General features: G+C 48.7%; 1 long non-coding RNA gene across 1 annotated transcript in view; it reads right to left on the minus strand.

Moving 5' to 3' along the window:
* LOC128850316 (uncharacterized) overlaps window positions 1-15,795 on the minus strand; it is a 26,221-nt gene extending 10,426 nt beyond the window's left edge. The window contains exon 1 of the long non-coding RNA XR_008447617.1: window positions 4,125-15,795. This is a non-coding gene — a long non-coding RNA (uncharacterized LOC128850316). The remainder of the gene's footprint in view (window positions 1-4,124) is intronic.
* Between the last annotated feature and the right edge of the window lie 49 nt (window positions 15,796-15,844).

Below are 15,844 nucleotides of genomic sequence, written 5' to 3' on the forward strand. Positions count from 1 at the left end.
GAAGGGCGCATCTTGTCCCTGGCTGCAATCTCTCCATACCATGTTAGGTACGGACACACTGCACACATACGGTACAGACACTTTTATCCCAGAACAGTAACTACAGGCGAGTCTTTTCAAAACTATTGCCCTAAGTCCTTTTGGAGTTCAGATCCCAGTAGGATTGTTGCCTTTAGGAACAGTCATAGGAAATCAGACCTTTGCTCAGCCACGGCCTGTGCCGCATCCCTCAAAAAGCCAAAAAAACCCACTCAGCATTTGCTGCTTCCTCTGGTCTGAGGTTAATTTGCTTTAACCTCTTACTAACCTCTGCCCATCCTGTGTCTGCATGCAGCACAGAAGGTGCCAGAGCTGCACCAGCAGATTTACCACACACAACAGCCGTGACACCACTGACGTGGTGCCATGACTTTGAGGGGACCAGTTTGAATCACAGCAACATCCTCTGCCTTTTTGTTAATGCCACCTGGGCTTCACCTAAACAGAGCAGGCAGAGCACAACAGGAAGGACTTGATACAGATGAGCAACTTCACTGATTTTTTTATATTTGCAAGTAAAAAAAACCTTGAAATCCACTTCTCAGAACTTCAAGAGACTTCAGTGGCCTGAAATCTGTTAATCACTAGCCTGACCCCCTTAAAAAGGCATGGAGCACAATGTGCTGCTGGAGCAGCAGCCCTAGCCAGGTGGGATTCCCCCACCTTACCTCTGGCTTTGGAGGGACAACAGCGCTGCACAAGTGGGGTAGGGTGGAGTGGGGCCTAGGCAGGGCAACAGAACCTTCTAGAAAGGGCAGGGCTGAGAGCTCAGGTCCCTGCTTGTGTCGTGTGTTCCCTTAGGCACCATCTCACAGAGCTGTCCTGGCCAGCCTGGCCCAGCACCAGAACACAGCTCTGCTCAGCTGCAGGATTGCTCAGAAAATTGAGATTTCCAGACTCCGAACAATCCAATTTGCAATGTCTTTTCCTTGTCTGTCTCTGTGGGCAATATGTGTTCTGCGACAGGGTGAGTCCACGAGGAGGGAGTAGGCTTCTCTCTGCAGCTGGGCTTTATTTGCCTCAATTAACACAGGTGTTGAGCATCAGGCATCCTAGCGGCTCCCTGTGTTCTGCAGGGGAAAGAGAATCTTTCCACTACAGCAGGGAGAAAAAGCTGGCAGCTGCTCCTGCAAGAGTAGTGTATTTGTTGCTCTGGAGAGGGATTTCTCTCAGGAAGCAGAAGCTGGGTTGGCTGCCTGAGTGGCTGTAGTGTTGGTTAATGGCTGCTGGTAGCTTTGAGCTTTGAGTTTATGTGTGGCAGATAACTCACACGTAGAAACAGCAGGCGAGGGAATTACAGATCCTGAGCTCTGGATCAAACAAAGCAATGGCAATTCCTGGCCTAGAACTGAGAGCTGCAATGTTACTTAGCAAATGTGCTGAAAGGGGACTTGCCTGTCAGTTTTATAGGCTGTGGAACAGGGCTTGGGAGTTACAGGTGTCCAGACTAGCAGGGCATTAGTAACCCTCAGTTGAGATCAGGTGTGAGGGTAGGGCAGGAACCTTTCCAGAGACTTCTCAGTCTCCAGGTGGTACTCAGTGTAGCTGGGTGTTCAGAGCAGTCTCTGTTCTGTTGGAGAGGCTTGCCTGTTGTGGTGGGTGTTCAGTGTTACAGATAGCAGCTCCAGAGTTCCTGAAACAGCTCTTCTGGACTGGCTGGGATGGAGGGAGCAGGCTGACAACTGACAGGTAAGTAGACTTCTAATTGTGGATTGATATAGGATGACTGAGATTCCAGTGTTTGCCAATTAAAATAGGAGGTGGAGTTGCCGTGTGTTGGGTTCGATACCCTTTATGGAACTGACATCTCTGGGAAACATGCTGGGTCAGAAGTGAATTGCCTGGAAACTTCCCCCCCCCCCCCCCCCTTGTGCTGTCTGTGAGGGTAGGATGAAAACAGGGTATGGTTAATGGAGTCAGAGGGAGCTGGTGTTTTGCCTGGGTATGTGTAGTGGTGTCCAGGTCCCTGCTGCTCCTGCAGGTATTGTGTGTGGAATGGCAGGCAGGCTTTCTGCGTGAGGCTGTTCAGGACAGAATAATGGGGCCTCCTCAAAACCACCTCTTGCGAACTGGTGGGCTTGCAGTCTGCTAACTGAGCAGCATGGCACGGAGCTCCTGAAAGTGTCTTGAAGAGATGTGATCCCAAAGACTGATGGTTGTTGGGATATCTTGGCTAAGGCATTCATGTCCCAGCAATTTAGAAGTTCTGTGCCTTTCTCAATGTCTGTTTGATGTTTACACTGGCATCTGCAGCACATGCACTGATGGAAGAACTGAACTGTGTGTGAAACAGGCGTGTCACCACTGGAGTCCCTGTCGCTGAAACAGGAGGTCATCCCCCTTGTCTGTGAGTCCTCCTTGGCTGGAGACCTTTACTGAAGGACTGAAGGGTAGCTACAGAATGCCACTTCTCCTGCCGGCGCTGAGGGATCCTCAGCCAGGCTGTGCTGTGGTGTGTGTGGAGCTGAGCAAGAGGCTGGAGACTCAGATGAGTGTTGCTGAGGACTGTTACACCCATGTAGGGTTTGAAGAGCAGTGTTTCAGGGTGCATTGCTCTCGCTGAGGCCAAGCAGAGTCGTGAGAAGCGGCAGGGCCCTCTTGGACTGTTGAGGTGCGCCGTGCTGCTTAGTGGATCGTGAACTTGGCTGGCAGGGCAGTGTTAGCTGTGTACCAGTTACTCTGGGGCTGTTACCCTGTCCTGGGGGCTATGGGTGGTGATACAAGGAAAGGCTTTTTGGGGTAGTGCCCTGCAACTCTAGAGTCGGTAGTTTCTTTTTAAAGTTTCTTTGAGTATTCTCAACAAAGCTTTTCTGGTGTTTAAGAATAAAGAACATCCTACCCTCTACCTCGCTGTACAATCTCTGCCATGATGACAGGACTGAATATGATGGTTGTTCCATGTGTGTGCTCTTACAGTCCACTGTTGGCACTGCCCTGGGCAGTTGTGATCTAGTCTGCAACAGAAGGGCTTGAACCCACTGTGCGAGGGAGGGGCTTCTCATTGTCCCCTTGAGTGGGGAGGGGGGAGAAGTGACTGACTGCGTGAGTTCTCCCGTAGAAACACCCGCCTGCTTTTAGGCTGTTGGGAATTGGATGCAAATGTCAGTAATTAGCTGCCTGTGTAATCACGTGCCGATTCAGATCACCAGAGCTTTAAATCTGTCGCCGTGATCTCGCTGTCCAAGTTGTACAACGCTGTGCTCAGAATACAGTTAAAAGAAAGGAATGTGAGGCTTCCTTCTTTCTGTGCTTTGCTTAGTATTTCACTGCCCTGGTATTGGTGTCTGGAAGAGGAACTGGCTGGCTGGTCATATTCGCTTTCCTTTTGTTTGACATGGAGAAATGCAGTTCCACTTGGGAAAGAGGAGACTTCTTTTAAAGGGAAAAGAAGCAAAGTAGGGGAGGAGGGAGGCAAATTCTGTTTCATTTGCCACAAATGCCTACTGTAATTACCCGTGCCTTGAAAACAGTTTTGCTTAGTGATGCTGCTGAGATGTTTTTTGGAGCAAGGGATCTGCTGTCAGTCTACAATAGTCCTACAGGGCTGATATTCGATAGTCCCCAGAATGCCACACCACAGCCCTCTGCTGCAGTATCAAAAGCATCACACTGTCATTTCTCAGGACACAAAGCCTGGATTGAAGCTACAATTTATGTCATGTTAACTTTTTAAAATATATGTTTAGTCTCAGATGAGTCATCCTTAGCTGGAGAAACCTCAGTTTTCTGGCTTTTTAATTTTAAAAGCTAAAATCAAACAAAACTTTCCAATGTCTTGCTATATTTCTGTTGCACTGGAAGCCAGTTCAACAAGTCCAACTCGTGCTTTAGCAATCTCAGGGAACTGACTTTTATTACATAGAAGATTGGCTCCAGTTCACATAAAGATCAAGTAAAAAGTAGTTACTTTCCTGTTCAAGTGCAGACTCTTAAACTATGCAGCTTGCAGTCATTTCAACGTTACTTACTTTCAGATATTCGTCAGGGGTTCAGAGACTATTCCCTTTGCTTACCAGACAGAAAATACTTTATCTAGTTTTATAGTTATGGGATAAATGCTGTATGGAATGAAATGTAGAACTCACCTGCTGCTTCTAGAATACTCCTGAAAACTTGTTCTTCTTGGGAAGTTTATTGTGAGTGGAAACCACAAACCACCACATACACAGGTCTTAATCTCTGTCCCCAGTGGAAAGCGGATGATTCCCTCCAGGTTTTGCCTGCTGTTTCCCACTTACTTTGGCTGTTATCCTGCTGCCTGTGCCATGCAGCTGCCGCTCCCGTGGCGTAGCAGGATGGGCACTGTGCAAAGGTGGCACTCATCCCCACTGTGCCACAGCCACCGGCTGCGCACACTGCTGTGGGGTTAGAGCCGACCCTCGCCCTGGAGCCCGGCGCTGTTAAACATTACTGGCCCTGAAATGGATCAGGCGCAAGCCTTCCCTCCGATAGGATTGGTACTGGGGGCTTTATTTCTCCAGGACTTGTCTGTCGAGGCTGTTGTCTGCCTGTGTGATGGGGCCTCGTGTCCCAAGGTGCTTCTGGCAAGGCTGTGCTGTGGGAACGTTCATTGCAGTTTCAGCCCCAGTCTCCAGGCGCCTGCTATGGTGGCCAAGTCTGTTGGATTTTAACAGCCCAGCGCCATTCTTTGGTGCCTCTGGGGTACAGGGGGCTGTAACAGCGACGCTCGGGCTCTTGGCAGACTGACAGTGTGCCAAGCTGGGGTGTGCTCCAGGGCTGCCTGGTCGCTGCTGCCAAAGGGAACGTATGTTACTGTTGTGAAAAATAACTTCTGGTGGGAAAGCGCTCATGCGTTTGCAGTGAGACCAGTGAATTAAGGTGTGCTGTTCTTGTGGATGGCCTGCTGGAACTATTTCATGTACATGGGCTTGAGAACGTTAAATATTAATAGTTCTTATCAGCCCTCTGTAAGCAGTAAGCCAGAGCTCTGTGTTAACTCCAGGTTAAATGAGCAAGCGCTCTGAAACTAAGTGGTTTGTGTAGCAAGATTCAGTTTGTTTCACAGTTCCTAAATGCCAGTAGAACATTGAGTCCCATTTTAATTTGGGAGTGGTGAGTAACTTGGCCAGGCACGAGTACCATGCTGCTGTGACAGATGTGTTGGGGAAAAGACTGAGGTTTGTTGAGGATAATTTCTTGTCACAAGCACCCAGTGAGCCAAATGGGAAAGATTCTGCTCAGGCTTCCTTGGGAGCAAGGTAGGGGGTGGGGGTGGCTGTCCTGGCCACGGTGGTCACGAGATGGCAGAGTTAAAGTTTTGGTGTAGTGAGAAGGAAGCTCAGCGGAGGTGTCGCCCTGGATGTCAAGAGAGCACACATGAAGCTCCCCAGGGAGCTGCGCCCCCAGGAACGGCTTTGGAGAGTCAGGGCCATGAGCGTTGGTCCGGTTTTACCAACCACCCTGCGCAGGAGCCGGCAATCCCCTCGTGCCGAGATTAGGCAAGCAGGGCTTGACTGAACAGGGAATCCTCTTGGATGGTCCCTGGAAGCAAGGTCAGGCTTTGCAGAAGGATTCCAGAGCTGTGGTTTGCCAGCAGGGATTCCCTGAGGCTCTGTTCTAGGGCCAGTGCTGTTTGTACCAGGGCTCTGAATGCAGGAGTTGGATGCCCTTAGTGAGTTCGCCCATGATTCCAAACTGGGAGGAGCTATTGGCTTAAGGGACAGGAGGATCCAAATGGATCGGAGCTCTAGGCAATCATCAATGGCATGAAGCTGAAAAAATTTAAGTGTTGGATTCTGCACCTGAGACAGAGTAGTGCTGGGCACAAGTGTGGATTTGGAGAGGAATGGCTGGGAGCAGCCCTGCAGAACTGGTCAGGGCTGCTGGTCGGCAGCAGCTCAACAGGAGCCAGGAGGGCAAGCCGCATCCGGGGGTGTCAAACACAGGATAACCAGGATTCAGCATTGGTCCGGCCTCATCTTTAGGTCTGTGTGTAGCTCTGGCCCTAATGGCTCAAAGATGAGGTGGGGAGGCTCAGACGGAACACAAGGAAGCATTTCTGTCCTGAGAGGGTGGTCAGACCCTGGAAGAGGCTTCCTGGAGAGGCAGGCAGAGCCCTAGGCATGTCAGGGTTTGAGAGGCATTTGGGCACTGCCCTTAACAATGTGGTTTGACATTTGATCAGCCCTGAAGTGGTCCAGCAGCTGGACCGGAAGGTCCCTATAGCTCCCTTCCAACTGAACTAGTCTTTTCTAAGAGGTGTGTGCCCAAGCTACCTTGGTCCTGTGGTGTGAGATGCAGTACACGACAGTAAGGAAAAATGGGGTTGTCTGTGCTGAATTTGTGTGCTGATGTCATCTCGAGAAAGTGAGCTATGGCCAGAACAGCGCTGAAACATCCAGGCAGGGCTAGTTCTCTCTTCTAACCATGTCTGAGTTGCTGTTGAAGCAGCGAGCAAACGGCATCACTCTGTCAGCTAGTGGGACCACTGTGCAGTAGTTGCACTGTAAGATCAGATGATCTTGGGATCATTTGGGTAAAGAAATGTGAAATGGCAGAGGCTGGTTAAGAGGAGAGGATCAGAGGTAGCAGCTGGGATATCACACTCAGTTTTCTGAAGTTACTTTGAGGCTTATTTCAGAGTGTGAAGAATATTGACTGAAAAGCGAGTTATTTGTGTTTTCACAGTTAATGGCTGAAAAGACACTAAGAGGAGGAAAAAGGCTACTCTTATAAATTTCCTTAAATCTCAGGCTCTGTTGCATGCCGATAGTCCAGAGTACAGCATCTCTCCTTTCCAGGACAGACTGAGGACTTCCAGACTGGCACCGTTTGCTGTTTGTGAAATCTCAAGGCTGGGGACACAGAATGTCCTTGGCAGTCCAGGCCTGTTTCTCAAACCCATCAGCACTGCTGCAGCTTGCAGAGGTTCCTTGGGAAAAGCAGATGTAATAGAGCTTAGGAGATGGGGCGGGGAAGTGCCAGAGACTGAGGGACCGACTGGAGGCTCCTTGTCGGGGCCTGCCGCGCTGCAGCAGAGCGCATGGAGGGAATTGTGATCAGTTGTGAGCTTGGGTGTTATGGAAGTGGGTGACTGCTCCGGGGAACATCTATGGCAGCACCACCAGCAGAAGAGTTCCTGATGATTTCCGTAGGGCTGGATTTTATCCGGTGTGTGCATTTGCAAGTCCGTTACTGTATGGATTATGGGCAACACACGAAGATGAATGGCTCTCTTGGTGAGGAGTGTGGGATACGGTTCTCTCCAAGTCAGCCACAGGCTGGCGAGAGCTGGCTAGATCACCTCTGCCCCAGGGAGCGAGGCTTTCTGCAAAGAAAGGCTTTCTGAAACGCATCACTGATAAAGCGCTTCGACCCCAGTGAAATTCAAACCTAGGAAGGTTTCTGTTTAATTTGGAACTGCATTTTTATTTAGTTCTTGAGAGCTGGCATAAATAGTGCAGTTTGAAATAAAAATATTGCTTTTTACGTGCTATTTAAAATTATGCTTTGATTTGCATAAAGTTTTGAGCGTTTGGGTTTTTTTATCCGCTTTTAGGTGCTACGGTTGGGAGTGTGAGGAGAACAGGAAGAGGTTGGGCACAGCCCTGTGAGAGGTACCAGGTAGCACTTATTTGAGTTCTCTGATTGAAGTGATGCGTATTGGGTTGTCTTTAATAAAAATTTGTTTCTTTTAATTCAGCTATTTTAAGGACAGATTTACCAATCCAAAGGACCTTGTGTTCCATGCATGATCATTTTAACTGGTCTATAGAAGCTAGTGGAGTGATGATTTAGATTTAAAGGCATTCTTCAGCCTGTACTGCATGAATGCGCGTCCTGGACCTTAAGTGCTGTCTGACAGATGACAGGAAAGTGTAGAAGTTAATGGGGAAACAAAATGTGTGACAAAATGTGGGAAAGAGTTGGAGTGCTTTTGTATGGAAAAAATGATGCAGCCCAAATGTGAAGGATGCCATGGCACACAGGGAAGGGAAATCTGCCTTATGTGGGGCTTTTGGTACTCCTGACAGGGCGAAAAGAGAAGTCTTCGTCCCACCAAACATCCAGCCATAGGAGAGAAGATTAAGGGGAGAGGGCAGCTGCTAGGCTTTCCTCTAGGAGTTTCTCGAGGATCTGTGGTGGGCTTTTCCGTGTGTGTTAGAATCTAATTCACATCTCATGGTGTGAAAGAGTTTGGTGAATCCCTGGCTGGAGGGTTTTGGGTGGGGTTGCCTTCCCGCCCACTGTGTTGGTCTGCCAGTAGGAACCGATAGCCAGGAACAAACAAGCTACTCGGAAGGTGCGCAGCTGAACGGACGAACTGGTCGTTGGACTCCTGTCCTTCAGGGTATGAACGTGTGCTCAAACAAAGCTGTTTAAACACTGCTGAGGCACAGATAAAAGCGTATATATATGTGTGTGCGCATACATTTGCCTTAGGGCACAAAGAGAAAAGAGGTGTTTTTAATCAGTAACAGAAAGGCTTGATGACAACTCTTCCTGCAGATTAACTTAGTGTCGCTGTGACAGTCAGATGCCTCTCTGCTCTCTCTGTTAAACACCACCAGTGCTGGTGCTCTGTTGTTGTTAGAGGTGGTAAAAGCGTTGTGGATGTTCTTGGGTAGCCCCATTTGTGCATGCAGTGGGTTCGGAGGTGCCTCTTAACTCCCCTGAGGGCTGTTAACTCCCGGTGTGGGCTGCTGCTCGTCCCCGCCATCCAGCCTGACCTCTTTCCCACCACAGTGCTGTCCTAGGTTGCCTGGTTCTGGGCAAAAGATGCCTGGGTCCGTACCAGAAGTGTTTCCGTAGGAGTTGCTGTAGGTCGAACTGGCACAGAAGACAAAATCTAAGAACCTGTCATTGCTAAGCAGTGGTGAATTATTGTAAGTGCCCCCTGAAGTGCTTTGAATTGCTTCTGCCTGTTCTTTTTCTCTGGGATTTCAGATACTGGTGATGGGCTTGGGTCTGGCAGTTATTTGTCCTGGCGATAAAGGAGCCAGAGAAGGAGGGATGCAGCGTGGGCAGACAGGGAGCAAGACCTAAAAGCAGCTCAGGAGTGGATGTAGCACAGTTTCTTCACCCCTTTCTGTTCTTGCAGAGCTAAGTGAAAGCTGGATAGGGTAATGTTAAGGAAAGGAATCTTGGCAGTGAAGCTGGAAGGAATGCTCCTGTCAGTGCTGCTCAGAGCCAAGCCTGACTCTGTGCTGACTGCTCCCTGCAGCTACAGTGGTGGAAACGCTGCTTTTATCACCAGAAAGAGGAAAGCAAAATACTGAGCTCCTTGTATGAATGCTCTTAGGCTGTGCCACACAACAAGTAATAACTTTGTAGTGAGAATAAGCAGAAATTGAGATACCTTCAGGTGTTTTTCACAAACCTTTAGGTGTTCATGATCAATTGGCAGTATATGTTGGGTATGTATCGCCAGACCGTATTTCAGGATTTGCTGTGCTCTGTAAAAGTATCAGAGGCCAGAGGTTCTGGGACTGGGTCTGGTCTGAGTTTCCTAGCTCCTACATTGAAGATACAAAAGCAGCTGTCAAAAATTCTGAGGGGAAGGGGTCTCCACAGAAAACAGGGCTGATCTTTCATTTGTTTTTAATCAAAGCCAGAGGTGAAGCAAAGCCTAGCTTCCAGGAATTCACATTGGGGCAGATTATAATTCTGGTTCAGAAGAACTGGTGCTGGCTCTCTTTCCCATGTGTCTCTATGTTTAACTCCTGATTAAGTTTTTTGTGTTCTAAAAGGCACAGAATGAGGAACAGTGCTGGTGACAGTTCACTGTAAAGGGTTTTATTCCTGAATATTGGGTGCTTGGAATCCCTTGTATTAGAGTTGATGCTGTTGTTACAAATAAAAGGCAGAAAGGAGCAACCGGGAGAAGTTTCCTCTCTTGCTATCAAATAACAGAGCCCTTTATAAAAGGAGCAAAAAGAATTAATGATTTGGTCTGCATGCTCCTATTTATTCTTTTTTTAAAATGCAGGGGCTTTATTGGGAAATCTTCGGTCTGAGATGCGTGTTGTAACAAGCCATGTAGATAACATGCAATCACAATGTCTATTTGCACTGTTATTAAATAATCAGAGACACTGAACTGCCTGCAGGCCTGATTAGGAAGAAGAACTGCCTAAAGCTTCGTAAAGGCTGTTGTTTGTAGAGGCGAAGTGCTGGAACAGAGGGAGTTACCAGGACGGGAGGGAAAGCATTGTCAGTTGTGGGAACAAGTAGCCCTCAATTCCCTGTGCTCTGGATGGACTGCAGAGGAAGGAAACGCCTAGGCTTGCACGAAACCTTAACCTCTGGCGGCTTCAAAGTAGTTAGTGGTTCTTGTTAAGGGTTTCTTTACACAGAACACTAGAGAGATGTCCTGCATCAGCGTCCAGAGAGCAGCAGAGCAGTGTCTGCCCACTGCGTGTGACTGATGTTTGCCAAGCATTGATCCAGCACCCATCTCTGTTACTGTTTAACCTTAGGTTAAGGTTCAAAGTTTAGCTGTTTAAAACTGATTTCAGGGGGAGGTCGTGTACTCTGGCTAATCCAGTAGTGACAGAGGTCTGTAGGATGAAAACTGAGCTTTACTGCAACATGGAGACAACCTCTGAAGCCCTCGCAGAAAAGCTCTGTGGCACAGAGATTTGTACAGAGCCATCGTCAGAGCAGCACATACTAAGCCCGAGAAGGGGGCAAAATGGACAAGGAATTAGTCCAAGTGAGCAAAACAAGCCCACACCTCAGGTTTGGCCCATCTGTTTCTGCATGTAGGCAGCAAAAAAAAGTTGAGCAACTGCATCTGTGCTGGCTTACGCTGATGAGACCAGACATTAAAAACCAGAAACCAGAGTACAAATGCTGTGTGCCTGTCCTTGCATGCGCTGCTGTGACTTTGCCACTCCAGTCAGTCACTTTGCCACCCCAGTGGTTGCTGCTCACTCTGCTGTGCAAATATACTCTACAGCTGAGGGTGGCGTTACCTGAGAGCATTCAGTGTTCCTCGAGATGAAACTCAGTGTGTGCAAGTCATAGAATCATTGAATGGTTTGGGTTGGAAAGGACCTTCAAAGCCCACCCAGTTCTCAGTTATTGGTAAAAACATGGTGGCAAATCTTTAGAACACTTGAATTTGACTGTATTTGAATTGGAAAAAGAGCTGCAGGCCTGGATTGGAAAGTGGCTGCACGGCACTGAGGAGTGCCAGGGAGAGTTACCAGAGAGAGGAGAGTGCGCGGGAATGTACCCTCAAAACTTGTTTTAATGAGGTTGAGACACAAATAGGTTTGTGCATTTGTAATGAATAATCTTTAAGTTTACATTGGATTGCACTTTAAGGGTCTGATCAGCCAGGGTGCTGAGACGCTCACAACATCAGCAGCAGATAAGCAGGTGAAAAGAGCAGACGCATTTAAGCATGAATAAATCAAATTTGAACAAGGCTCTCAATCAGAATCTGATGAAAATAATCAATGGTGATGATCAAGAGATGATTTCTTATTGCACTGGAGCTGTTTGGACATTATGCAGGGCTGTAAATGATAGCAGGGTTTAGGTGGAGCCAGCCTTGGAGTGAAAGAAAAGCATGGAGCTCAGCTGGATGGACCTCAGCCCCTGACGGCTACTGAGGCAAAGGGGAGGCTGGCTCTGAGAAGCAGGTAGGAGCCAGGTTTTTTTTCCAAGGCATTTCATCCTTTTGTGAGTGCCAATAGGTTTTCAAGGCCTCAGTAGTCATTAAATATAGTTAGAACTGAGTCTCCAACAATGATGGTAATTCTCACATGCTCAGTTGCTGTACTGTGTTATCTCTGCCTAATTAATGTCCTAATAGCCATAATGAATTTTCAGGCGTTCGCGTGTCCTGGCTGCCAGGCCCCTCTGCCCTGCTGTTCGCTGGAGCAGCTGACGCATTGCCAAGCCTAACGCACACCGAGCTGATGTGGCAGCAGGTGCCTGATTGCAGGCTTTGGCACCCCTGTGTCCTTTATCCAGGTACCCCCAGGGAGCTGTTTGTGCACCAGCTTTGCAGAAGACAGTTCTGCACGTTAGCAGAAGCTCTTTGCCAGCCTGCGGAGGTGATGGATGTGCTGTTCAGGTTGTCACCAGTGACATAAGTACGGCAGCACTTCTTGTTGGCTTCATCTCCCTTGACTGGTCCAAAACCACCTCTAGGACTGGTTCCCATGCGAACTGGCTCCGAGGGCTGTTCCCATCAGGCTTTCTTGCCATGGGACTGCAGTCAGCCCTCATTTGAGAGAGGTTGTGTGAGGCAGAGGTGGGTGCAGGAGCCAGAGTGGACACGCATGTGTTTGTAGAAGTGTTGCTGGGACAGCCAGCCGGATTGGAAACTGGCAAGTGGAGGAAAGCTTGGACTTTGCACACTGAGAAAGTAGGGGTGTTGGAGGAATACGAGGATAAATGTGAAGCTGTGTGGGTGTGGTTGTTGGGGACAGGGTTTGGGGGTGAAATTAGCAGTGCTGTGTTTATGGCTCGACTCAATGATCTTAAAGGCCTTTTCTATCTCAGAATCATTCAGGTTAGGAGGCATCAGGTTCAAAACAAAGGGAGATGCTCCCTCACACTGAAAATGACCCCAGGTGCTGTGCTCAAGCAGCTGTGTCTATCAATTTCCTGTGACGCCAGGCACAACCTATGAATTGCACAGCCATTTATGTGCCAGACCAAGCTGTCACCACCGCAGCAGTCCCTGAGCTGCACTATTCATGTTGGGAAGTGTTTGCTGGAAGCACTGCCATTTGCCCTACTCACACTGGGCAGAATCTGTAACACAGATACTTGTCCAGCTGGACGTTTGTGGTGGTGGTTATTAATGACAGCAAGCTGAAAGCAGGGAAATGATTTTGGATAGTGATGGATTTTCCCTTTGTCAGGAGTAGGGACGGTCAGGGTAGGAAGCGGGCGAGTTTCAGGGCAGGCAATAGGGGTTAGTGACTTCAGTACAGCTACGGCAGCGTCTCCTGCGGGCGCTAGAGAGTGGTGCTGGGATACGGGACTGATTCAGGATTTGAATGCCTCAGCTTTTGGTGGGTTGGTTTGCTGTTTCCCAAGGGTAGCAAAGCTCTACTAGCCAGGTGCACACAGCAAGGGCTTGTGCAGTCTCTAACAGCTTAGAACACTACCTGGCCACTCTGTTTTTCATCGCCACTTAGAAACATGAATGGGATTGCTCTGTTGTTGGGGTTTTCTTATGTTTTGGAAATCTACCGGCTCTAACTGTGCCCTGGCATTAACACCCCTGCAGGTATCGCTGGGGATGTGTGTGTTGGTGTGCTTTGTGTGGTGTTAAACTTGTGTCGTAAGGGGCTTCAGCATTACAGTTTGTCACTTGACAGTGCAAAGATAACACTGCTGCTGCTGTTGGCACTGCAACACTGGAATTGTGACACTGCAAACCAAATTTACCAAGACGCTGACTTGCATTGTTAACCTCAACATTGAGTTTGTTGCAAGCAGGGTATGTGTTTGCAGCACGTACAGTACCTGGGCTGCAGACAATTCTGCTGCAAACATAGGAAATGTGCAGTAAAGGTGATAGGATGTTCACAGGGACTTTGGGAATGGCAAACCAGGAAGGGTTTGTGCGTGCAGCTTTGGTGACAGCTGAGCTGGGCCATGGCAGAGCAGAAACTGGTGAAGCCTCCTGTGTTGGAAAGGGTGATAGAGCAGAGCTGGCAGGGAGGTGCGGGTCCTGTGTGCTCTCTAGTGACGCTGCTCAGTGCTGCGTAATCGCCGCCCTTGTGTGAACTCATGAATCCTTAGAGACTGAGGGGTCTGGGCTGTGCACCAGCCCCGCTCCAAGCTTCTCTTTGGAGCACACATTACTGGTTACGATTGCAGTGAGGATCACTGAGAAAGTCTGGGAACTGCTTTTACGGCAGCTGAGGTATGTGCATGGGGTGTTTAATTGCTTACGGATAAACCGGGTAAAGATGTTGCTGCACCCACACCCCCCCAGGCACAGCCCTGGCTGGGGAAGCCTCCCTGCAAGCTGTCACCGTGAGGGAATTTGTGTGTTTAACAAAACCAAACCAAGCTTCGGTTAGACAAAAATATATTTGAAGTATAAAAAGCCGTAGCTTCTATAATTCTTTATTAAATATTTAATTAAGTTGCATTGTTTCATTACAAGAACTTCATTTTGTCCCACTGAGCTTTTGCCTGCAGGAAAATAAACTGTTTCCTTCACTGCTCCTCAAAAAATAAATGGGAAAACTGGTTTGTGTCCATAAACTAATGCTTTCCCCACAGTGACTCGGATCCAAGCACAGTGCAAAGCTGCACTGATGCTGAAAATGATCAGTATTCTAACAAGTGCTTTCCAAATGAGCTGTAAGGTAGTTCAGTGTAGTTTTCAACAGCCTTTGATATGAGGCGATTGCACAAAACCACTGTCAAACAGTGTGAATTCAGTATGGAATGTTTGCGCTTTTGTGTGTTTGGAAATATCAACAATCTCAGTTTTTGGTTTCAAACTGATGTTCACAAACACAGACCAGAGCAATCTCGTTTGTGGGATTTCCCATCAGGTGCTGGGAATTGTGGCCGGCTGGGCTGGGACATGAGAAAGGTGTGAGTGGGGGATGAAAGTGGGCAAACAGCAGGTTAGTGGCGTGCGCTGACAGACATGTGCCTGGATGGGGTCACTCTGGGATGGCTGAGGGTCCCGGTGCCCTGTGCAAACCTGGCAGGTACCCCACTTTTACATGGTTAGATTCCAGCTTTATATGTTTCCCTCGCATTTCAATTACACCTTCCTGCTTAGTGCAGCCTCCTAAGAGATGGGTGATGCCTGCAGGGTGTTTGCTGTGTTGGAATATTGGATATGAAAGGAAAAGTTGTGATTAAAATGCTAGAGACTGACTTAGCTCAGTTAAAATGTCCAGCCTGGTACCTACCTTCTCCCTGCTGCCCACACTGACCATCAGGGGATGAGCACTTGGCTTTAACTCTTTAAAGTGCAGTTGGGCTCACAGCTCCCAGCCCTTTTGTGCCAGGGAAATGGCACCACCAGGGCGTGAGTGCACCTGCACCTCAGGGTGCATCGGCACCCAGGGTTATCCCGCTTGTGATTCACAGACGGGGAGGTAGGCATTGGAGAGCAGTAAGAGAAATCTTGGGGTAAGAGGTGAGGGGTTTCTGGTTGCTTTTGGACTGGAAGGTGAAAAGCAGCCATTTCCAGTAGCCAGGTGTGAAGGGGATGGGTACAGTGTCCATAGCTACAGCTTTGCAGGTCACAGACCCATCAGGCTCACCGTGCCTGGCAGGTGACACCTGCGAACCCCATGTTCTGTATCACAACTACACATTTTATGAATTATTTCTTAAGAGCCAGCAAGTAGTTTGGGTACCACCTTAGTGAGTACCATTTATTAACCAAAAAATGTAGCTGACTTTTGGGCTGTTGTGTGGTGGGTGGGTGCGCTGTCAGCACCCAAGGCTGCACTGCATAAGAAAGGCACAATGCAATGGTACCTGTCCCACTGGAGTGAGTGGTTTTGTGTTCGGGTGTTTTTAGTAGATGACATTTAGCAACCTTTTTTTCTTTCAAATGTAGCTTCAGGAGCTCCAGCAGGACTCCTGGATGGGAAATCTGGGATCCAGCTTAGGATCTCAGTGACAGCACCATGGCTTTACCTTAGAGCCCTGCAGCTGCTGCTCTGCACAGCCCAGGCCACCCCTGAGCCTCACCATTTACAACAGACCTGACAGGAACGCCCTGGGTTTTGTCACAGCACAGAAAATCTTAACTAACTTCTTTGGGTGTGGCTCCATCCCCCTACACCCCCCCACCCCCCCCCCCCCCCCCCCCCCCCCCCCGCCCCGGGTTTGG

The sequence above is a fragment of the Cuculus canorus genome, chromosome Z, assembly GCF_017976375.1.
Source record: "Cuculus canorus isolate bCucCan1 chromosome Z, bCucCan1.pri, whole genome shotgun sequence".
In the NCBI taxonomy this organism is placed as follows: Eukaryota; Metazoa; Chordata; class Aves; order Cuculiformes; family Cuculidae; genus Cuculus; species Cuculus canorus.